Source organism: Mus musculus, chromosome 8 (assembly GCF_000001635.26).
Source record: "Mus musculus strain C57BL/6J chromosome 8, GRCm38.p6 C57BL/6J".
In the NCBI taxonomy this organism is placed as follows: domain Eukaryota; kingdom Metazoa; phylum Chordata; class Mammalia; order Rodentia; family Muridae; genus Mus; species Mus musculus.
Window position 1 is genome coordinate 25,459,550 of NC_000074.6, and position 25,280 is coordinate 25,484,829.

A 25,280-nucleotide genomic window follows, 5' to 3' on the forward strand; every position below is an offset into this window, starting at 1 on the left:
CCTTTTATTTTTTTTGTCTTAGATTTTATTCTATATGTGTGAGAGTTTTGCCTATATGCCAATTTGCATAACTCCTAGGAGCAATCCTGGTTCCCTCAGAGATTGGATCCCCTGGATGTTTATGAGTCACCACATGGATACTGAGAATCAAATCCAGGTCCTCTGCAAGAGCAACAAGTGCTCTAACCACAGAACTCTTTCTCTCCAATTCCTGGAGGCATCTTCTCAATGGAGAGTCCCTCTTCCCAAATGACTCTAGCTTATGTCAAGTTGACATAAAATAACCCCACTCACAGCTCCTTGACCAGAAGATGACCTAAATAGCTTCTCGCTCATTTCCCAACGTAGTCTTTACTCTCCTTTGACATCTCACGAGGAAAGTCATACAGTCTCCATCACTGCAGGCACCATGGCTTTCTAGTGCCTACCAGAATGCTCCCAGCATTCCAGGGAATATCTACCCCACATCTCCAAAGTCTCCCATCATCCCTGCAGAAACCATGTCCAAAGGCCCTAGAGCCACATAGAAGGATTTGTTATGATGATGACCCAGCTTCTCAGCACCAGTTTTCTGTACTGGTCACTTCTCTTGTTGATGTGACCAAATACATGAGAAGCAGCAACTACGGGCTAGGGATGGATGTATCTCAGTGGTTGGTTCTTGCCTGATCTGTACAGGTCCCTAAGGGAAGAAGAGTTTTCAGCTTATGGTTAAGGGAATATAGTGTCCATTATGGTGGAGGAGTCAGCAGCTGGCAGCTCCTCATCAGTGGGGACCAAACACAATCTCAGGACAGCTGTTCCCTTGGAGAAGGAAGGGCCATTCAAGACAGAGGTCACAGAGAGGTTCCAGCTGTAGCTGTAATTCCTTTTCTTTTTCTCCTTCTCTCCTAACCACACTTCACCTCTTGTTTGTTTGTTTGTTTGTTTCAAGACAGGGTTTCTCTGTATAGCCCTGGCTGCCCTGGAACTAGACCAGGCTGGCCTCGAACTTAGAAATTCGCTTGCCTCTGCCTCCCGAGTGCTGGGATTAAAGGTGTGTGCCACCACATCCGGCGTTATTTATTAATGATTTATTTGTTTGTTTGAGACAGGGTCTCATTGTACATCCCCAGTCAACCTCAGACTAGAAATATAGACCAGGCTGGCCTTGAACTCACAAAGATCTGCTTGTCTCTGCCTCTATAGAGCTGGGTTAAAGGCGTGGGTACCATCACTACCAGCTTCTCTTTATTTATTTATTTATTTATTTATCCCAAACACTGCCTCCTCCCATTCCCCCCTCCTCACAGAGTCCCTCCCCCCCATCTTCCCTCCCCTTTTCCTCTAAGTGGGGAGATGGCTTGGTGGAGCAAAGGGTGGGGGTGGGGTGGGGTGGAGTGAGGGGGTGGTCCTGGGACTCAATAGCCTTTCAGTCTAGCTGAGACCAGGAGTTCTAGACTAACAGTGATAGACCCATCACAGAACAGAGCGGGATGTGATCAAGGAAGGTACCCTCACATCAGCCTCTGGTCTCCGTGTGCTCACATGCACAGCACGTGCGTGCATGGTGCACACGCATGTACACTATACCAAGACATGCACATCTTTCTTTAAGATTTATTTTTACTAATGTGTGTGTGCTTTGTGTCTGAGTGTGGACATGTGCATATGAATGTAGGTCCCCTTGAAGATCATGTCATTTAGTGTAGTTCTAAAAGTTCTGGTACAGGTTCCGGTGACCCAACTGGTTTGCACCTATGGTAGCGGGAGGGGAGGGGCATCATTGCCAGGAGCCCGTCATGGAGACAGTGTATGGCAAAGCAAGCTGGTACATGATGAGAAGACTGCTATGAAAACAAGTGGTATATGAGGGTTCTTCACTCCTTCTCAGGTCCAGAGCCCCTTGACCTGAGGACCTGCTATTGGGTCCCACCTCCTAACTATTCCGTTTTGCAGTAGCACCATTCTGGGAACCAACCTTTTGAGACACGGCCTATGGAGCATCATCTAAACCATAACAAAATCTGTTATGGTTATTTTCATGAGGATTGTATGAATCAAAGTACAAGATACTAGCCTACTATGATAGTATATGCCTGTAATCTCAGCACTCAGGAGACTGAGGCAGGAGAAGTGTGAGCTGGAGTCTAGCTGTGATCCATAGCAAGACCCTGTCACAACCACCTCTTCCCTCCACCAGAAACACACACACAGAGAAAGACAGACAGACAGACCCACACCAACACACCCACACACCACATACACACACACAAATGTATACACACACACACACACACACACACACACACACGCAGGCACGCACATCCGGACGGACACATGGACACAATGTAGCTACTTCAATGCCAGGAACAAAGTAGATACATATGTATCCATTTACTATTATTGTTCCTCATCCACGAAAACTCACCTGTGGCCTATTCAAAGTCCTCCTCAAACTGTCGACAGTCTCATCCATCTACCCAGGCCAGGCAGGGAGGGCTGGCATCTAGCCTGGCTTTTAACCCCAGCTAGCTCTGTAGCTGACCTGTTGGTCACTCTCCTAACTACCCTGTTTTCTATTTAGCCCTGTACCTCAAATGACTAGCAATGGCAGAAGGTCAGAATCAGTATAGAGAGTGAGAAGATTAAGCAGGAGAGTGAAGAACCAAGCAACCCTTCCTCCCAGGAAACCCAGTGGTACTGTTTCCCTTCTCTAGACCCTGAACCCAACAGACTGGCCCATGTTTCCCTAATCACAGGGGAAACACATGACAGAGCCAAGATTCTGACGGGTTATTCTCCTTTGGTAGTAAAAGATGCTCCTCTGGAGGAGGTAAACTTAAAACAGCATCTCTTATGGTAAATTTCACCACCCCCTCCCCCAGTGAACTCAAGGAGGTCCCAGTAGTAAGAAAGGGTACAGGCTGACTTGAGGCTAGAGCACTCAGGAAGTAGTGAATGTTCCCAGGAAAAGTTGTGTGTGAGGAGTGTTTGGAAAACACACACACACAGATCAGATCGTCTTTTGAATGAGTACAAGAATGTTTTTAATTTAGCTGAAGAAGCTAGCTTTGTTTAAACCCTATTGTGAATTATTTCTTAAGAGGGGAGTAAGGAATTCTTTTGTTAAGTAAATACTCAGGCCTTCCCTTGCCAAAAGCTTTTGAAATCTCTGCAGTAATTATGCCGATGTTTTCTGTGTTTATATGGTAAATGCCTAGAGCTTAATTGTTAATGGGTAAATAAGAAGCCACTAAGGCCTTGCCAAAAGAGGCCCAAGAGCCGAGGTTGAAGAACAATGGCTCTGTGGGACCCCTAGAGAGCTTGTCAGGCAGTGAGGGGGAGCGAGGCCTAGTCTCTGACTCCAGTGGACACTGTCCCTGAAGCAAACCAGTAAGAGACTGACCTGGGGTGGGGACAAAGACCACCTGTCAGTGGAAGACCTAGGCCAGGGGCAAAGGTGTCATTTAGGGCTGTGGCCCAGTTCATGGCTCTATAGCATAAGGTCACCACTTCCTGCTACTCTGGGAGGATAGGGACGACTGGAGGAAAAAGGTCTTTGCCAGCACTTACCAGAGTGCCCACACTGAGTACAGGCCAAGCATAACCACCCATGGCATGCTGGGGCTGTGTTTTAGGGTTGCACACTTGCCTCTGGGTGAGGTACTGTGTCATCTCAGGTGTACCATCTGGCCTTGTTCTTCGGGATCCTCGGGTGCAACACAGGTTAAGAGTGCCAGACAATGGCAGCGCACGCCTTTAATCCCAGCACTTAAGAGGCAGAGGCAGGTGGTTCTCTGAGTTTGAGGCCAGCCCGGTTGACAGAGCAAGTTCCAGGCTAGCCAGGGTTACATGGAGAAACTCTTGTCTTGAAACACACACACACACACACACACACACACACACACACACACCTCATAAGGGTTTTATGACAATTAATTAAAGCAGCATTGTAGTAGACAATAAATTAGCATACAACCGAATTAAACATTGTGTTAAACTTCCATATGTCAAGTTTATCTGGAGCAGAGGTGCAGCTCACACCTCCCAAGGGTTAGGGACAACCCTGCCTAGGTTCCGTCCCTAGCGCTGCAAAAACCAACAGCAGAAAAAAAAAAAAAAAAAAAAAAAAAAAAACGATCTTGCAGTTCTGGATCTTGGCCAGGGCTGGTATGTCTGAGCAAGGAATTGGCCTTCTTCCACATCCATGCATATTTAAATAGAGTAGTTCTGCTCGTTACTGTAGCGTGTCTGTAAAAAGAGCTCACAGCAAGAGGGACTTGTGGATAAACTCCTTCACACATCCACTGAGAGCTCAACACAATCCATCAGGATCAGCCTCGTCTTCCAACGTCCTGCAGACACGAAGCTTCTCCACTCGAGGGGCTGGGAGCCCCAGGGTGTTGATGGAAGCAGGGTGAGGCTTGCCGAGCCTGCCAGGCAATACTCAGCCTTGAACCCAAGTCAGCAGCCGACACAGTTGCAGGGAAGCTTTGACTGGAGGTCCCCCAAAGAAAGGGTCCCGCTGAGGGTGGATGGCTCCTTCTCCATTCCAACTCTGCAGTGGGAACCAAAGTTCATTGAAGATAATGTTCTCCAACAAGTAGAAGGAAGGAAAAAAAGTGGCCAAAGCCTACCAAGCTCAAAATTTTAGAGCTGAAAGGCATTTCAATCCTGAGCTCAAAGCAGCTAGTATGTGCATGCCTGTGTTTCTAGGCATAAATCATGGGGAAGGTATCAGAGAAGAGGAGAGTCCCATGGAGCATCACCTAGCCAGGATTCCTGAGTAGATAGCCCACTCCTGCTCCCAGGACAGCACTCAGCCTAGTGCTATGCAGTCTGGAGAAGGGACTCATCTAGGACTCTGTTGCTGTAGTCAGGGAGGACCTAGAGCAAACCCCTCCCACTTCCCAACCGAAGGCAGCACATGTCTTTGGCATCTTTCCCTACTGTTTCTTGGGTACCACTTTGTGTCCCAAGGCCTGGTCACAATACAGGTTTTATCTGCTCCTGTAACCACATCTTCTGAAAGGACAGAGAGGGGTCTGTGGGCATTGGATAGCCAAAGGGACCAGGCTCAAGTGGGTAATGTTAGTGGGGCTACAGGGCTATTAGGTTGAGATGAGCTAAGAATGGGACTCAGTGGTATACAACAGCACTCACCTAGCTAGTATGTCATATGCTCCAGTACTGAAGAGAGGCACACTGGGGGTGGTGGGGAGTTGGGGGTGTGGGGATTGGAGAAATAGACAAAGCTTGAAGCACCTGACCACAACTGACTATTCCCTCCCTCGATCTTCTCTGCTCCCATCTTTTATTTGTGACATCCCGTGAGAGAGGCGAAAAGCAGGTCCGAGGCAGCATCAGGACTTTCTCACCTTCAGATTGAACCACAACAGAAGCCATGTGCCAGCCAAGATACCTGGTTGCTTGGAGTCCCATCTTCTGCCTGCTGTTCTTTGAGCCTATATCGCTCACTCTGCGGTAGGTCCATGTGGGAGCTGAGGCCCATAAGGCTGTCCATCATACGGAGACATATAATACCGTCGCTTCTCTGATCGTCAGGAAGAGAGAGCTGGTCTTGCTCAGTACCAAGACAGTGTCCAAGAAGCATCTGTCTGGACTACTAGGAAGAGAGGGGGCCCTCAGAGACCATCTTCCATCCAGTTATCCACCCTCAACATGTGTGGCCCACCCTCGGTCCCCCTCATCTTGTGAAAGGTACCACTCAAAGGGCATGAATAGTGGAGACTTGCCAATCATGGACCCTGGGAAGCTGGGCCAGAGGTATCCAGGCCAGGGAGGGATGAGACCCTGTGGGGAAAGAACTCATGAAGAGCTAAGAAGTTTCTTAGAAACAAAAGCCTCTTTGGCTGGCCAGGGACTGTTGGATTGCTTGCTGAGCTCCCAAACCAGCCAGTGGGGGGAACAAGGTAGGGAAACGGTTGAGCCATAAACACAAGACAAAGAACAGGCAGTTCCAAGGAGCCAAGAATGCAAATCATTTGCAGGCCTCCGAGAGACTCTCAACCAAGGACCCCAGTGGGAGGTGGGATTGCCTACCGCTGCTGCAGAGGCCCTCTGTGCACATCAACTGCAGTTGAGTGTGAGCCTGCCTATGAGGGTCCCTGCTGAGTCACCCTCTGTGTGTACTGATGGCTCAGCGGTGAGTCACCGAGTGTGTGTCAGAGTCTGCTGGTGTATGTGTATGCTCCAGCGCAAAAGTATCTGAGGTTTGCCCGTGGGAGAGTGATGGTGTACTGTGAATGAGAATCAGGGAGCCAGGCAGAGTGGAGCGCAGGGGGGAGGCTGTGTTTAAAGGGCACCACACTTCATTCACGCTGTATATCACACACCACATTTCTGAACACAGTCCAGCGGGAGCCATCTGTCCCTTCTTCCTGCGGAACACTTCCCCTCCCCCACCCCCTGTGGAGCAGCAGCGCGGAATTCTTCAGGCAGCGGGAGGAGAGGACTTCTGAAATCCGTCAACCCGGACCCCCTTGCATTTTGCAGAGGGGACCATAGCCAAACACCACCGCTGCGGCCTAGGACAGCGAGGTGCAACTGAGGCTGGCACGGCATCCTCGATCGGTGTCTGAGTATACAGTGGGTCCTTTCTCCTTTCCCAGAAGGAATGAGATGACGTTGCATCTTTCAACTAAAATGCACTCAGAGCAGCCCCGTGCAAAAGGGGCTTGTCTTAATGGCTGGAATGGTTAAATAACCTAGAAGGCAGCAAGCACTGTACCAGACAGCCCTAGACCTAGATTCACTTGACTCCTTGACTCCTTTCCCTCCTCCCTGCCCCACCTCCCCCCTCCCCTTCTTGCCCCACCCAGATCAGAAGTCTCTCCCTGCACCAGCCAGGCCTTTTGGCAGCCCTGACCTACATGATTCAGAATTTGCTTCTGGGACACCACAGAAGTGTCACCTTCACGGGATTGCTGATGTTTTCCTTCCCTTAGCCATCAGCTTGGTGGCCACGTTGTCCTCACGGCTCAGTTTCCACGAAAAGGAATGGATAAAATAGGGGGTTGACTTTAGCAGTTCAAGAAAAATGGCTAAGTGAGGGTGAAGAGCTTGAACCTATTAACTCTTTTTTTAAAAGATTTATTTATGTTTTTATTATATGTAAGTACACTGTAGCTGTCTTCAGACACACCAGAAGAGGGAGTCAGATCTCGTTACAGATGGTTGTGAGCCACCATGTGGTTGCCGGAATTTGAACTCAGGACCTTCAGAAGAGCAATCAGGTGCTCTTACCTGTTGAGCCATCTCACCAGCCCCAAACCTATTAACTCTGAAGATCAGGTCTGAGGTTGGGTATGAGTTTTAATTGTCACATCCACTGATTCCCATATGGCTCAGAGTTGACCCAAACTTCAAAGAGGGGCTTCTGGCAATGGGTTAATTGTTCCTATTCCATATTAACTAAGCAGGTACTATGTCTACAGCACTGCTGAGACCATTCAGTAGTCTCATACCTTTCTCTGTATCCCTGGGGAGCAGAGGTTTATTATCTCATTTATCTAGAGACTTCAAAGGCCCTACACTCCAATAACATTTTGTCATTGATGATGGAATCTACTAAGATGCTCTGGGCATCAGGAGAAAAGAGAAAGGGAAGGACATCGCTGTCAGAACTGGTCTGGAGCTGGGCTCCTCTTATATCTCAGTCAATCCCATATTCAAGAGAACTCTGGTTAAAAACAAAAAACAAAACAAAACAAAACCAAAAAAAAAAACATGCCATAGAGAGGGGTCAGGAAGATGTCACGTGTAGCTGGCAGACTATTGATACAAGAGATGTTGACATCGGAAGAGTCCCTTGGGTATAGCACATGAACAGAGTAGAGCCACCAAAGGTTTCCTTGAACATAAACAAATATATTTACAAACTTGTTTATTTGGGGGTTATATACAATAAGTATTTTTAAAAAGCTATAAGCTACCTGGAAAACTTATTAATTAATTAGAGAAATATCATGGTATGCCCACAAATCGAAGACAGTATCTATAAATAGTGACCCCCAAAATGGTAATTACTAGCTTTAAAAGAAAATTTAAGCCCTGGGTATGGTGGCATACACCTTTATTCCCAGCACTCAGAAGGCAGAGGCAGACAGATTTTTGTGAGTTCCCAGCTGAGCTGGGCTACATAATGAGACTCACTCTCTCTCTCAAAAAAAATCAATATAAAATATAATAGTATTTTGTATTAAAAAAATTAAAAGGGGTAGCCTATATTTTAAAATCTGGAAAAACATGTCCACGGGAAAGTGTGGGTGGAAATACATGAATTTAGTTACTGCTCACTGCAAAAAAAGTAGAATTGGACTAGAAAAAAAAAAACAATTTTTTAGTCATCTATGTTGACTGATAAGAATGTTTTTTTACAAATTCAATAAAGTTAAAATGTATCACAAAAAGAAAGAGGACGAAAACAAAAACCAAGCTCATAGATGCTTCCTGGCTGCCCTCAACACAGGCACTGGCTCCCTTGTGAAATGTCTGTTATGACATTTGGAGAACTGGCAGCCATCACAAGAGAGAACATGGCACATTTGGCCTCTGCTGCAACATCCGGAACAAAGCAAGGACTGGGGCTGTCAGCTCAAAGACAAATCGTGATTTGCATAAACATGTGACAAAAAATTATTCAGTGAGTGAGATGTCTCACTTACACAGATGAAATCAATTAAAAGAAAGGCAAGTTTCTGGCAACTGTGTCCTCACCCTGTTATGTATCCAGGATGCTGAAAGTTCAAAGATACTCAGACCCTTAAGTCACACACTGAGTCAGAGAGGGGAGAGAAGACACTGGGACGAACTGTAAAGGGTAGTAAATGCCTACTCTAATCCTATCTGAGTCTTACAACTACCGTACAAGCTAAGAAGAAAAACATACAACTTCACACATGTATATACACATGTGCATGCAAATACATATATGCACACATGTGTATACACATGTGCAAGAAGGCACATACATACCTGTGCATGTACACATACATACACACATGCACACATATGCAATACACACATGCACACATACATACACCAAGTACATACATGTGCATACACACACACACACACACACACACACAAAACAACATAACAAACCTGAATGAGACCAAGCCATCCTTAGTAGACTAGCTAAAACTCAGAGATTAAACAGCCATGGCTCTCAGCAGCCAGAGCAGTAGGCATGTTGTAGTCTCCTTACATGATTAGCTATGAGGCTGGCAAGGCTGGCTGCTGTGTTCCTCCTGGCTTGGTACTTTATCTAATCCTTGAGGATCTGAGGCTCTGGGAAGTGGGGACGGAGACTGAAAGGAGAAAGGTTTAATCATGATCCTTCACTGTAAGTGACTGAAGCCTGACTCAAACCAGCAAAAAGAAAAGTGACTTATTTAGCTCTTGAAACTAAAAAATGTCCAGGAGCAGATGGATTCTGGCTTAATGAGATTAAGGCTAAACTCATGTCAGCCAAGACTCAGTCTGACTCAGTGTTCCCTCTGTCTTGACTTCCCTCTTTCCAGCAGGATCACTGAGCTGGGCAGCAAACCATGCCAGAAAGCCCATGTAGTATGCTTCCTTGCATCTAGCTACTCCAGTGTAAAGGGGAGGGGAGATGCACTTTTTAAGATTTTTATTTTATTTTTTATTTTCACCTCTCTGGTGCTAAGGTTACAGGGATCTGTCCCACACATGGTCTGTACAGAACTAAACATCTATACCTTCAGCCCAGCAGAACTCTCTTCCCAAAAGTTTCAACACTAGTCTGAGTCTCATGCTTGGATCATGTGCCTATTTCTGAATTATCTCTGATTTCTGTGGTTGGGTTGGGCCAGTCTCTTCCAGATCACATGCTACATTAGTCAGCTTTCCATATCTCTACAAAATACCTGGGGAGATTACCTAGTAAGGAAGAAAGATTCTTTGTTTTTGTTTTTTGTTTTTGGGTTTTTTTGTTTTGTTTTATTTTGCCTCATTTTGGTGGTTCCATTCCAAGTTTAGCATCTTGGGGGATAGGGCAGTGCCAGAGAGCAATAAGAAGCTGTGGTTGTGGAACACAAGGGTTCATAGCCATCGGTTAGAGAGCCAAGGGAACTGAATGGGCTAGGGGCTCCAAAATCTTCTTCAGTGGCAGCCTCCCTCCCACCTCTCAAAGATTCCACCTGGGGACCAAACCTGCACATGGGCCCTGGGGGAAACGCAACGTTCAAACTTTAGAACATGAACTAGACATGGAGGGTGACCATCTCTTCCAAAATTGGAGGGAAAGTACCAAAGGAAGAAAGGAAGGATGCTAAATAGATGACAGACCTATCATAGGGTCACGAAGAAATACAGAGACCCACCAAGTCACTGTACACTATGAGAAACAAATCATGTCTGCCATTGGGTAGCAACCAGGAGTCCTTTGGAAATCGTGCCACAGTGATAGAAGTTTTGGATAATTCTAGGAACCTTTTCCCCCATTGCTAAAGGCAAGGGTTCAAGGGAGATGCACAAGAAGTCTCTGGGAATCCTGGCAATGAACACTGGGGGAAGCATCTGTTTCTCATCCCTGTATAAGCTGTGAGAAGGTACCAGTGACCAAAGTCCTGTGATGACAGGAAGGCCGTGATGGGCAACTTGCAAAGTGTTGGTTGTTTGGTTGTTTGTTTGGTTGTTTTTTTTTTTTTTTTTTTTAAAGATTTATTTATTTATTATATGTAAGTACACTGTAGCTGTCTTCAGACACTCCAGAAGAGAGAGTCAGATCTCCTTACAGATGGTTGTGAGCCACCATGTGGTTGCTGGGATTTGAACTCCTGACCTTCGGAAGAGCAGTCGGGTGCTCTTACCCACTGAGCCATCTCACCAGCCCGGTTGGTTTTTTTGAGACAGGGTCTTTCTGTGTAGTCCTGACTATCCTGGAACTCACTATGTAGACCAGACTGGCCTCGAGAAGTCACAAAGGTTTGCCTTCCTCTACCTCCCAGATGCTGAGATTAAATGTGTACACAACCATGCCTGACTTGGAAAAGTCTTGGGAAGAACTATGGACCAAGAGTCTATTACCTGGGTACCACAACAACAACATTAAAAAAAAAAAAAAAAAAAAAAAAAAAAAGGTTGGTTGAATAAATAAATTCTCATCCACAAATAGGTGAAGAGTCAAATAAATAATAGACTAAAGAGCAATGCCACATCTAGTAGCCAACTCTGTATAACAATTTTTTCTTTTTCTTTTTTTTTTTTTTTTTTTTTTTTGGTTTTTCGAGGCAAGGTTTCTCTGTGTAGCCCTGGCTGTCCTGGAACTCACTTTGTAGACCAGGCTGGCCTCGAACTCAGAAATCTGCCTGCCTCTGCCTCCCAAGTGCTGGGATTAAAGGCGTATGCCACCACTGCCCAGCAACTCTGTAACAATTTAAGAAGTAAAGGCTATGGCAGTGTAGACAGGGGTGAGCCAGCCCTAGGGGGTGTGAGCATGGGAGAGCTGGGCCTGCAACTTGTCTATCACACAGCAGCATGGGTGGGGAAGAGATGCCCTCCCCCACCCTCTCTTCTTGCCATCTACTGCAGGCAGGAAAGCTGTCCGTGAGGTCATGAGAGCAGGAGAGCTGGTTCTGCTCCACATCAGCTGCAGCCCCTGCACCTCACCTGGGCAGCAGGGTAGGGCTAGCCTTGGTGATGGGGGTTGCTGGTGGTGCGCTGTCCCCAGAGTACATGATAGCAGCAGAGCTGGCTGACTGACCAGCTCAGATACCTCTGACGTGAGTATGAGTCAGTACTAATAACCATGTGACAGAGTTATTATCAGGGTGTCTCATCACTTTTCTTCTTGGGTTTTTTAAAAAATTATTTCCATTCATTTATTTTGTCTTTGAGCACAGGAATGAACACATGTGCCACAGAAGCACACATGTGGAGGTCAGAGGACAACTTTTAAAAGATTTTATTTATTGAAAATATTTGTTTTTCCTACTGGGCACTGTGGCACATACCTTCAAGAGGTAGAGACGGTGGATCTTCAAGTGTGAGGCCAACATGGCCTACAGAGTGAATACCGGGACAGCCATGGCTACACAAAGAAGCCCTCTCTTGAGTAAAAGAAAAAAAAAGAAAAAAAAAATCATTTTGCCCATAAAATATATTCTGATCGGTTTCTCCTCCCCCAATTCCTCCTAGCTCTGCCCAGCTTCCCACCCAACTCCATGCCCCTTCTCTCTCTCTCTCTCTCTCTCCCTCTCTCTCTCTCTCTCTCTCTTTCCTTAGGAAACAAACAGGCAAACAAGGCAAATAAACCAGAATTTGAAAAGAAAAAACATGCCGGGCATGATGGCACATGCCGGGCATGATGGCACATGCTTTTAATCCCAGCACTTGGTAGGCAGAGGCAGGTGGATTTCTGAGTTCGAGGTCAGCCTGGTCTAAAGAGTGAGTTCCAAGACAGCAAGAGCTACACAGAGAAACCCTGTCTCAAAAAACCAAAGAAGAAAGAAAGAAAAGGAAAGGAAAGGGAAGGGAAGGGAAGGGAAGGGAAGGAAAGGAAAGGAAAGGAAAGGAAAGGAAAGGAAAGGAAAGGAAAGGAAAGGAAAGGAAAGGAAAGGAAAGGAAAGGAAAGGAAAGGAAAGGAAAGACAAGACACACATTCACAAAAAACAAAACCCCATAAACACATAAAATAAGAAACCACTAATATACAAACAAAAGACCAATATGACTGCTGGGACCACACACCTTTAGTCCCAGCACTTGGGAGGCAGAGGCAGGCAGATTTTTGAGTTCGAGGCCAGCCTGGTCAACAGAGTGAGTCCCAGGATGGCTAGGGCTGCACAAAGAAACCCTGTCTGGAAAAACCAAAAACCAAAAAGATTAAAAAATAAAATAAAATAACTGTATGTAAATTGGAAACCTTTTTTTTTTTTTTTTTTTTTTTTTTTTGCTTAGGAATGGGAGCTAGAGTCGGCTTCCCCTTCTCAATGCTAGGACCCGTCTTCTAGCTTGAGCTTATATAGACCCTATGCATACTGATTGGGCTTTCTTGACGTCTCTTCAACAAAGAAAATTATTAAAATATATTTCAATTTAGCTTCAGACAAATTGTTAGGACAAATGCCAAAATATTGCCAAAATAACACAAGAGTGGTCTCTACCCAGTTGATAACATTGCTCTACTCTGAATCCTTTTGAGCTTGGCCTCCACTGTCCACATTGCTCTCAGTGCTGCTGTCTTCCCAACTCCATTGGATGGCCCATTAAGCCCTGACTACAGAGCTCAACTATTTTTCTAATCCAAACTCCCAAAGCCTTTCACATTCTTCCCAAAAACAGCAATGTCCCAGTCCCTGGTACCAACTTTTGCCGTAGATACTGTGATGGTTTATACATGCTTGGCTCAGGGTGTGGCACTATTTGAAGGTGTGGCCTTGTTTGTATAGATGTGTCACTCTAGGAGCAGGCTTTAAGACCCTACCCCTAGCTGCCTGGAAGTCAGTCTTCCATGAGCAGCCTTCAGATGAAGATGTAGAACTCTCAGCTCCTCCTGCACTATGCCTGCCCAGATGCTGCCAGCTCTTGCCTTGATGATAATGGACTGAACCTCTGAACCTGTAAGCCAGCCCCAATTAAATGTTGTCCTTATAAGAGTTGCCTTGGTCATGGTGTCTGCTCACAGCACTAAAACCCTAAGACGGGTACTTTTTATATTGCTATGATAAGTTACCATGCCAGGCATGGTGGCACATGCCTTTAATCTCATATTTCAGGGGACAGAGGCAGATGCATCTCTGAGTTTGAGACCAGCCTGGGCTACAGAGTGAGTTCCAGGTCAGCTGGAGCAGCACAGAGAAACCCTGTCTCAAAGAAACAAAAATAAACTAAAAAGAGAGGTGGAATCTGTGACCATTACAATAGTGAGCATGGCAATAGGTAGGCATGGTACTAGAGCAGTATCTGAGAGCAGATACTATGATCCACAAGCTAGAGGCAGAGAAAGCTAACTGGGAATGGCACAGGCTTTTGAAACCTCAAAGCCCACCTCCAGTGATACACCTCCTCCAACAAGGCCACACCTCCTAATCCTTCCCAAACAGTTCCACCAAGGGGGGGGGGGGAGTACTTAAATACATGAGCCTATGGGAGCTGTTCTCTTTCAAAATACCACCGCAAGGGAAAAATTCTTCCTTGTGATAAAATGTCAACTGGTAAATAAACAATGATGTTGGAAAACTATCAGTCTTAAATTGTGTCTAGATTCTAGCATTTTAAGCACAACAGGGTATTTTATGAACATCTAGAAAAGAAGCAAGGCTGGAGAGATGGTTCAGTGGTTAAGAGCACTGTTCTTCCAGAGGACCTAGGTTTAAATCCCAGCTTCCACATAGCAGCTCACAACTATCTGTAACTCCAATGTATGATGCCCTCACACAGACATGCATGCAAGCAGAATGCCAATACACATAAAATAAATAAATTTAAATTTAAGAAAATAGGGAAGAGAGGTTCAAAAACTTCCAACATAAAATAAGCACAAAATTTATCCTGATATGTGAACTATCTTACCTGCTTCAAAAATATTACAATTATTACAGGTTAATAAAACTTTAAATACTAGACAGGATGTGTTTGTACACACCTTTAATCTCAGCATACATCAGACAGAGGCAAACAGATCTCTATGTGTTTGAGGCCAGCCTGGTCTACATAGTGAAGCCATGTCAAAAACAATTTTTTTTAATAAAAAATAGTTTAAGGAGATATAAATAGTAAGTATTGTTTTATCGTTATATCTTATACATTATAATGTACACACTGTACCCCATAAATTCATACAATTAAAATTATATATACATAATGTATATTTATTCTCTCTCCCTCTTTTTTTTTTTTTTTTTTTGAGACAGGGTTTCTCTGTGTAGCCCTGGCTATCCTGGAACTCACTCTGTAGACCAGGCTGCCCTCAAACTCAGAAATCCGCCTGCCTCTGCCTCCCAAGTGCTGGGATTAAAGGCGTGTGCCACCACTGCCCAGCCTAAATATTCTCTTTATGCCATGTCTCTGCTGATATTAAAATCATGTACCACCATGTTCAGCAAATAATTTTATATATCTATTGTACAAAGCTCTGATGAGAAAAGAGGAATATTTATAAATATAATGTGAACCTAACCATCATAAAACATCCTGAAAAGGCCAAACTCCAGCACTCAGGAGGCAGAGGCAGGCAGATTTCTGAGTTCGAGGCCAGCCTGGTCTACAAAGTGAGTTCCAGGACAGCCAGGGCTACACAGAGAAACCCTTTCTCGAAAAAATGAAAACAAAACAAACAAGAAGAAAAAGAAAAAGAAAAAGAAAAAGAAAAAGAAAAAGAAAAAGAAAAAGAAAAAGAAAAAGAAAAAGAAAAAGAAAGACCAAACTGAGGAAACCTCTCCTAATAGTTGGCCTAGACTACTTTAAAATGCCAAGGTCTCATTTGAGCTACTCTTATGAAACAAAATAGAGTCAAGGGCGTGCAAGACACAAAGCAGAGTTAGGAAGCATTCAGCCTAACTCGGAGTAAAGAGGGCTGGAGTGTGGCTCAGCAGTAGAGTGCTTGTCGAGTATGCTCAAGGCAACACCACAAAAAAAAAAAAATTAAAAATCCTGACAGTGAAGAGATAATGACAATTATATGTAATGTGGGGTTCTGTGTTACATTCTGAACAAAAGGAAAAAAGACAATTAAGTTACTGAGGATATTGTTGGAAACACTGGGTAGAATAAAAATGAAGTTGACGTGTCTAAGGAGTGTGTGCACCAAGCGTCAACTCAGAGCCAGTTCCACAGCCTAAAGATACGGCATCCTGCCCCCAAAGTGGTGGAGCCAAGACCTCCTGTCCTGTCTCTCTCTTTGAGATCTGATCCCTTTGTTGGGTTATATGTCACAGCAACACCCCAGTCTGTGGCACCAACCTCTGTCCCAGCTACTTGACTAATGCTGAGGAAGAGACACCGTGCCCAAGGCAAATTATAAAAGACAGCTTTTATAAGCTCAGACTTTGGAGCTGGGGTACAGTTTCAGAGGTTAAGCCCAGACCCTCATGATGGAGAGAGAATGGCAGTGGGCAGGCAGGCATGGTGCAGGAGCGGTAGCTGAGAGCTTACATCTGATTCACAAGCTAGAGGCAGAAAGAGAGAGACAGAGACAGAGACACACAGAGAGAGTCAGAGACAGAGACACACACACACACAGAGAGAGAGAGAGAGAGACAGGCTTTGGCTTTTGAAACCTGTCCACCTCCAGTGACACACCTCCTTCAACAAGGCCACGCCTCCTAATCCTTTCAAAGACAGTCCCACCAAGTGCAGACCAAGTATTTCAGACATCAGCAGCCTTTTACATCTATTCTCATTCAAAACACCACACACAGAGAGAGCAACAAGACTCAGTCTCTTAACTATAAAGTGCCCCTAGAAAATTGAAAAACCAACTACAAAGGCACAGAGTAAAGAAAAGGATGGGCGCATGGCAAGGGAGGATTGGATGGAAGCAAGACTGAAACTCAGTAAAGCCAGCACCAAATGTTGAAGCTCTGAATACTTTGGATAGCATTCTCTTGGGCTGGATCTGCTCTATATCTGAGACTCTCCTTGGTGAATATCCCAGGTTTTCTAGCATCTCCAAAATCCTGGGGTTCTCTTTGCAGCTTAGGCTTAACCCACAAAGCCCCCTCAGGCGCCCCATTCAGAAACTGTGACCCTGGTACACATTGCCTGGCCACAGACTTCCTAGAACTTGGTAAAAAACAAAACAAAACAAAACAAAACAAAACAAAACAAAACAAAACACCTCCCTGAACCTGTAACTCTTGCATTTAGCATCCCTATAGTATGAGCAGCAGATGGATAATGCCAACTTCTGCGGACAGCTCCAGGACAGCCTGGCCGTCTAGGACTGCAGCTGTAACCTCTGTGAGCCTTGAAGATGAAGGAAATACCTCCCTGGGTGGCTCAGCTCAAGTAGGATGCCCCAAAGGTCCTTAACCAATCACTGTCCTTGTGAACATTTTCCAAATGGGTTTGTACTGCTGTGACCTAAAGCTCTCCCACAGATGAAGGCTTTCCCACACACAACTTTTCTATCCTCCCACTGCAAACTCTCTTTTTATTTTAATAATTTCAGGTACCTTATCAATGTTTACTCTGATGCTTCCCCACACTTTTCCTCACCAAACTGCGTTGTTCATCTTGATCTGCTTTGAGTTCTTATTATAAACTTCAGTAACCTCAGTGAGCCACAACTGGGAGGCATGCTGTGTGCGATGTAATCTTAGATGACTTCCATTAGATAAGTTAGTCCCCCTTTTGGTCACTGGTCTATTGCTGTGAAGAGATACAATGACCAAGGCAACTCTGATAAAAGACAGCATTTAATTGGGGCTGGCTTACAGTGTCAGAGATTTGGTCCACTATCGTGATGGGGAGCATAGCAGGATGCAGGCAGACAGAGTCCTGGAGAATTAACAGAGAGTTCTACTCCAGATCTACAGGCAGCAGGAAAGGAGAGTAAGACTGGGCCTGGCTAGGGCTTTAGAAAGTTCAAAGCCAGCCGGGCGTGGTGGCTCACGCCTTTAATCCCAGCACTTGGGAGGCAGGCAGATTTCTGAGTTCGAGGCCAGCCTGGTCTACAAAGTGAGTTCCAGTACAGCCAGGGCTATACAGAGAAACCCTGTCTCGAAAAACCAAAAAAAAAAAAAAAAAAAAAAGAAAGAAAGAAAGTTCAAAGCCCACCTCCAGTGACACACTTCCTACTCGAAATTCCTAGTCCTTCTCAAATAGTACCACTCCCTAAAGACTAAACATTCAAATATATGACCCAAAGGGGGCCATTTTTATTCAAACCACCATAGTCTCTTTGTTTTGCATTCACCTTATTCAAATGAACAGCACATAGCAGAAAGTAGCTTGTTTCTCAGGTTTTGTTCATTTGGGTTTTTGTTGTTGTTGTTGCTCTAGTTGTTTCATTTTGTTGCCAGAATATAACACAAATGGCCTCTAGTGCATCCCTGAGAGTTCTTATTTCAGGTTCCCTGAAACTTCACAAGTCCACTTCCAAATTTCTGTTGGCAAGTTGGTCTTCCATGTTCCCAGCACAATGGCCCATTAAGCTGTACTTAGTGCACATTAGAGAGACTATCCAGCCTCCAGCTGCAAACTCCTCCTTATCACTCCCACAAACCAGTTCCAAAGACAGTCTAAAAACCGCAACAGCCACTTCTCAGTACTATCAATCCTTACATTTCTCCCAGCTATAACCAAGTTCCCTACAAAGAGTAATTTATGGGAGGGAGTACAACTTCAAACATTTTGGCTCACAGTTTGAGAGGACCCAGTCCCTTGTGGCAGAGAAGGCATGGCTCATGGCAGGACGTGTCCAGGACTGCTTCATTCCTTGGTGGACTAGTAACCTGAGAAAGGGGACTATCAGCACTGTCTGTGATATTCTTGAACATTAAAATAAAATAAACCATGTAGTGGCTAGAGAGATGGTATAGTAAATGAGAGAGCCCTGACAGCTCTTCCAGAGGACTCAGGTTTGGTTCCAGCACCTACTAGGCAGCTTGCAACCATCTGTAACTCAAGTTCCAGGGGACCTGACATACTTTTATGGCCTCCATGGGTTCTAAGCACATGTGTGGTACACAGACATGCATGCCGGCTAAATACCCATCCCCATAAAAAGAAATAATTTTTTTAATTAAAAACAATCACTTTTTTAAAGGTATATATCTTCAGCCCTATATATAACTGGGAAGACATCCCTGGGAGAGTACTTGCATACTATGTGCAAAGCCCTGGGATTGCTCTCTACTACCTAAAGTGAAGTAGTACAACATATGATATATGTATATTTTATTAAAACGCTTATACAAAAGAAACAAAGCCTCTTGTGTATGTGTGCATGTAAATTTTATAATTTTCATAATTGGAAAAATTCAGAAGGTTGGAGATACAGTTTAGTGGTTGCACCTTGCATACCAGCCTTGCACACGTGAGGAACTGGTTTGATCATGGGTACTAAAGAAAGACAGAGAAGAAAAGGGGAGTTTTGACATTCTTTAAACTTATTTATTTTATTCTATCATATTATGTGCCTGGGTGTTTTGTCTGCCATGTATGTCTGTGTAGGTGGGATGCCTAGTACCCACAGAGGTGGGAAGAGAGAGTTAGATTTCCTGGAACTGGAGTTACAGATGGTTGTGAGTCACCATGTGAGTGCTGGAAATTGAACCCAGGACTTCTGAAAGAGCAGTCAGTGCTTTTAACTGCTGAGCCATCTTTCCACTACCCTTTGTGTGTTCTTTAAATTCAGGGAGCATCGTATGCCACTGTTTAGACAGAGCGCTGTACAGGGTCTGGTTGGAGACACTGTTTACATCACAGACCTGAGGGGAGAGAGTGGGAGAAGCCCCAGCTTAAGACTTGAAGCTACATAAGAGTTCTGCTAGAAGACAGAGCCATACACCAGAGCATGCACACACTCAGAAGCACACACATACATACTTACCACGGACAAACTCTCCAGGGTACCTACCACCACACCATCTCAGCCACATGCCAGGCCTCTCTGGGCTTAAAGCTTCTAATTGCCCACTCCATTCTCAGAGACCTGTTTCCTTCTCCTCCCTACTTTGACCCTGGTGTGTACACTGCCAGGGTCTTCTGTATCCTGGCCACGGGGAACCAGGACACACAGGGAACCAGATAAAGCAAAAGTATAAACACAGATGTGCCCTCAGCCAGAGCCACTGCCCTAGAGCTTAGGAAAGCTCTGTGCCGGGCAGAGCCAAGGCTATACCACAAGGTAGATTGGGGTAGAGGGGCACTGAAAGATGGCTTCGTGGTTTCAGCACTTGCTCTTACAGAGGACCTGGGTTAGATTCCCAGCACCCATGTGGTGGCTTACCACTGGCCACAGTGGAGTTCCAGAGAGTCCAGTGCCCTCTTCTAACCTCCGCAGATGCTAAACATGCATGTGGTGCACAGACGTGTTTGCAGGCAAAACATTCACACACATCAAAAAAACAAAACAAAACCCCAAAACTTTAAAAAATTAAAGTAAAAGGGAGGTAACACCCTGATGTACTAAATATGACAAATTTTACTTGAGGAAGGGGTGTGTCATCTTTAGATTTACATAGAGCTGCCACTCTGACATACAGAAACCCAACCCCCTTCCACTGTTTGACTTGGGAGATGTAAATTTGGCTGTAGATGTTGTTCGACTATTGGAAAAGCAAGGCGCCATTCTGAGCACTGCTGCTGTTTTCCAGCCTGCAGACACTGGGAATCATCTGCTCTGCCTTGCATCTCACCCAAAGCCACTAAGACGTCTGTGGCTCCCTCAAATCACCATAGCCCACACCCTTTCCGTTTCTATCACATCTAGATCTGCATCAAGAATTTAGAAATGAAGCCAGTCATGGTGGTGCATACCTTTAAGGCCAGCACTCAGGGAGGCAGAGGCAGGCAGATCTCTGAGTTTGAGGCCAGCCTGGCCTAGGAAGAAAGTTCCAGAACAGGCAGGACTATACAGAGACCCTGTCTCGAAAACAAAAACAAATTAAATTACAATCACCCACAAGATTCTTTCTTCCTTCCTTCCTTCCTTCCTTCCTTCCTTCCTTCCTTTCTTTCTTTCTTTCTTTCTTTCTTTCTTTCTTTCTTATCGGGAAATTCAGTGGCTGGGATCCAGGTTGGGCTCCTCCCAGCCCCTTCCCAGCCTCTGTACCATCTGTTCAGCAGGCAACATTTCCCAAAGGTTGAGGTCAGGCCTCCCTCTGGGAACTCTACCTGGGCAGGAGAACTGTTCTGATGACCCAGCAGATCAAAGATAAAGCCCTAAGTGTTTACAGTATCAGCTTTCGCTCCCTGGGGGAAGACCATAGCTCTCTGTAGCTGGGCAGCTTTGTGGAACAACTGGCCTTGTTGGCACCTTGAGGCCCAGGAACCCAGCTGCTGCCCCAGCGCTGTCCTGGAGGGAGCAAGGTTTCAGACAGAAGGCTCATCCGGAGAACAAAACTATCTGCCCTTATCTTTGCAGGACACCAACCGCGCCCTTACACCTGCTAGGTGGGGCCTGCCCCTGAGTTAGCATCCTTGTGCACCTAGTTCAATTCCAGGCTCAGGAAAGACATTCATTTAAGGTTTGTTTCAATTATCAGCACAGGTCTGTGAGAAACCATCTCAGAAACAGAGAACAAGAATGCCAGAGGCCTTGAGCGCAAGTGAACTAACTGGCTTAAGTGGAGCTAAAGTAAGTCACTTGAGGGACATTTAACACCTACTTGAAGAGATCTAGGTTGAACCTGCCTCACTGTTTAGATAGCAACCAAGGACCTGGGGTAAGGTTCAGTGTTAGATCTCAAGGCTCCAGCTGTTATCTCCAGCACTGACGTTGTTAAAAAAAAAAAAAAGGCAAATAAAACAACCAAATAAACAAATAACAGTCATGCAACCTCAGGTTGTCCCCGCACCTACAGTGCTGAGAAGCAACAGAATGTGGGTGGGGTGGAAGACCAGAGTTCTGCTTCTGTCATTCTGGACACGTGTGACAACTGACAACTTTGCTCTACTTTCTTATTAGGATAACAAGGCTGTAACAGCTCCCATCTTAGGGACCAGTAGGAGGAATAGGATTTATAAAATCACTCGGTACGGAGCTGGTGTGTAATGAATTTCAGACAGCTCTTACTCCACGGAAGAAGCTGTGGTCACCAAGCAAAGATGGGTGACTGCAGAGGCTCCTAGAGTCCTAGCACTCTGGAAGCTGAGACAGGAAGAGGGCTTGAGTCTAGAAATTTGAGATCAGCCATGAAACTCAAGGGTCCAGACCCTGTGTGTGTGGTGGCACATGCCTTTAATCCCAGCATTCTGGAGGCAGAGAACGACCGAAGGATCTCTGTGAGATGGATGTCAGCCTGGTCTATGAGCAAACGAAGGCTACAAGAGTGAGACCCCGAATCAAACAAAGCACCCACAAAGGAGCCTACAGGGTGCTGACTCTGGAAGGAATCAGATAGAACGAAATGGCAATAGCAAAAGGTTAAGCTCACGACCCCACTTCAAACGCCCGCCTGCCCGTGAGTATACGCACACTCTCCCACGGCCTCACTGGCCCATTGCAGCTCCTTCCTGGCTTTTGCTTTATCCTTCATCCAGAAGCCTCTGCACTCCCCCCCACACCTGCTCTCCATCACCACCACCTTACATGTGCACTCTACCACTGAGCTACACTCTCCAGCCTTCCTTGTATGGCCTCGAAGCCTCTAGTAGTCCCGTCCACCCCACACCCACCAATGCCTTTGATGTCCTCTATGCTGACGTCAGTGGGTGCTACGAAATACCTTCCTCAGCACTTCCTAAGAACTTAATAGAAATATCAGTGACATCAGGATCTTGTCTCTGGCAGAAGCCCCAGGACAGAGAGCTACCAGCCTAGAAACCACCCTCCCACCCCACCCCACTGCCCCAAGCCTCTTTGAGTGGATCTCTCTTTCTCAGGAAGGAATTCACTCATCCTACCTCTCTGAAGAATCTCAACTTTGTGACACAATCTGTGTTCTCTTTCCTTTATTATTTAGTTGGGAAGAAATCAGGTGGAAACATCCGCCCTCTAGGAACAGGTTCTAGATGGAGGCAGATGATGCAGGGGGTGGTACGGCCCCGAAGCCATCTCAGAAACAGAGAACAAGAATGCCAGAGGCCTTGAGCGCAAGTGAACTAACTGGCTTAAGTGGAGCTAAAGTAAGTCACTTGGGGGACATTTAACACCTACTTGAAGAGCAGAAATGTTTAAAAGACCAGAATACTTACACACTAATCTCAACAGTTGTTAAAACAGATTTAAATATAAGCTTGATTATAAGCATGGTCGCCCAAGGAGGAAGGACAAAAGAAAATCTAGAACGTGGTACCTGAGACATTTGGGAGGTTCGCCTGCATCTGTGCTTCTAGTAGAAAGAGGATTGACTGGGGCCTCACACTAGACAAGTACTCTACCTCCGGGCTTCAGCTCCAGCCCTTTGGCTTCTTATATCTTGAAATAGGGTTTTGTTAAGTTGTCCAGGCAAGCTTTGAACCTGCTATCCTCTTTCCTCAGCCAGGGGCAAGCACCAGGCCCAGCTGGGAAATCCCTCTTTAAAGCGTCTCCTTATGGTTTACAAAAATATCAAAGTTCTCCAATTGATGGGCCGTTGTTTAAATGCTTTGCAAGTGCACAAGCCCCCTGTAAACATATTCTTGACAGGTCTTGAGTCTGTCTCCCCAGGCGGATACCTCCACACTCACTTTGAGAAACAGCAGCTTCCTTCCAAGAACGGGGAGGGCTCCCACAGGTGCTTTTCATCCAGGAGAATGAACCAAGGTCACTGGCCGGAAAGAGCGGCATGGCACGGGCTGGCTGGACACAGAACAGGCTAAGGCCTCCACCTCCAGTCCACTTCTAAAGGAATAATGCAATTGGGAAGGGCCAAGAAGCCATAAATAGAACAAAGGGAGGAAAAGAAAAATCAATAGCAATAAAGAGAAAGCGCCTTGTGGTGGGTGACGTCAGAATCTTGTCAAGCAAACTTGCTGAGTCCTTACCCTGAATCGCAGGCCTTGCAATGAGCAGACTGGGTTCAATGAACACCGTTTCCCCAAAAGGCAGGCCCTGGTCTCCACCCTCCATTGGTGGGGAGGAGAGGGTCAGAGAGATTATATAACATGCCCTTGAGCACATTATTAATAAAACCACTGAGATTTAAGCTCACAGTCTCAATCCCTTCCTAAGCCCCCATGGCTGTGCAATCCAAAAGGGCGCTCCCTGAACAGGAGCTATAGAGGAGTTTGGAGCAGAGAGGACCACTCTACCTGTGCTCATGAAACTACTTCCCCAGGCCTGACTCACCTGGGAAACGGCCCCTGGGGAAACTTGACTCCCTTCTCTCCTGACCCGGTGCAGACTGATGCCTATCTCTGCACAGTTGCTGTGGCCTGCACAGAGCCTCAGAGAAGGCTGACCTCTCTCCTTGGGATCTGGGCAGAGGCAGCTAGCAGGAGTGACATTCCCACCAAGCAGGAAATACAACCTCGGGGCTCCCAGTGCTGAAATCTAGACTTTTCCTAGGGAGTTATCCCCAGGGGAAGCAGGGACTCCCCTTTACCGCTGCAAACCCTGAGCCCCTGGGACCTGGGATCGCCCTGTCCCCTCCCTTTCCACTGTGGAGCATTTTCATTGGCAACTATAAGAGAACCCGATAAATCAAAGTGGTTTCCCCAGCAACAGCAGGAGAAGCAGGTTTACTTATGCCAGGTAAATAATGCATGAGCCAAAGCTGAGAAATACAGCCACCAAGTTCATGTTACTAACAGGTTCACTGAACTGCCCAGCTGTGCTTCTGAGCTGGAGTCCCAGGGGGTTAGGTTGCAACTCCCCGCTGGCCCCTCCTTTCCAAAGGAATCCTGCCTCTTTTGGTGGTTTTTTGTTTGTTTGTTTGTTTTTTGTTTTTTTTGGGTTTGGTTATTTTTTGCTTTATTTTGGTTTTGAGTCTCTTCTTCTCCCTCCTCCACCTTCTCATCCTCCTCATCTTCCCCTTCTTCTCCTCTCCTCTTCCCCCTCCTCCCCTTTTCCTCCTCCTTTTTTTCCTTCTCCCCTTTCTCCTCTCCTTCTCCTCCTCTTCCCCTCTCTTCCTCCTCTTCCTCTCCTCCCCCCTCCTACCTGCCTCTCCTCTTCTTCCTCTCTTCCTCCTCTCCCTCTCCTCCCCCTCCTCCTACCTGCCTCTCCTCCTCTTCCTCTTTTTGTCTTCCTCTTCCTTTCCTAGTCTCTCTGAGCTATTACCTATCCTATAAATCAAGCCGTGAAACCCAAGGGCCCATCCTTTGTGGCTTCTCCCAGCCTTTACAGTTAGTATGTTAAAAGGCCATTTTGCAAAGTCAGGGGATGAAGCAGAGACCCACACCCGCTGGCTCCCCAGTTTGCCAGAAAACAGTTCGCTTCCAAATCCATTAGGTATACTTGACAGGCCAGCCGGGTCCCTAGGCTCTCTGGCAAGATGAGCCTTGCCAAAAAGAAATGTAAACTGAACCAAATTGTGAAAGAACAACATGAGATAAAGCCCGAGAGCTCTTCCATCACCCCTGGGAAAGCTGATAAAGAATCAACATCTCCACCCCTCCCAGGCGCTGTTTCACTTGCCCAGATTAGCACCTAAAAGTACTAAGTCTTTTTCCTTTTGGGTTTGTAAATACCAGGCTATAGTATAATATAGGAAAACCTTTTC

At 45.9% G+C, this 25,280-nt stretch overlaps 1 long non-coding RNA gene across 2 annotated transcripts; it reads right to left on the minus strand.

Annotated features, from left to right (window-relative positions):
• Positions 1-4,119: 4,119 nt before the first annotated feature.
• On the minus strand, positions 4,120-24,251 carry Gm31045. 2 transcript variants are annotated; one of them, XR_378820.2, is made up of 4 exons: positions 23,909-24,251; positions 23,308-23,461; positions 5,361-5,608; positions 4,120-4,540 (listed from the first exon to the last, which is right to left on the minus strand). It is a non-coding gene; the product is annotated as a predicted gene, 31045 (long non-coding RNA). The 2 variants fall into 2 exon arrangements; XR_378818.2 differs by having other exon boundaries at positions 23,605-24,251.
• Between the last annotated feature and the right edge of the window lie 1,029 nt (positions 24,252-25,280).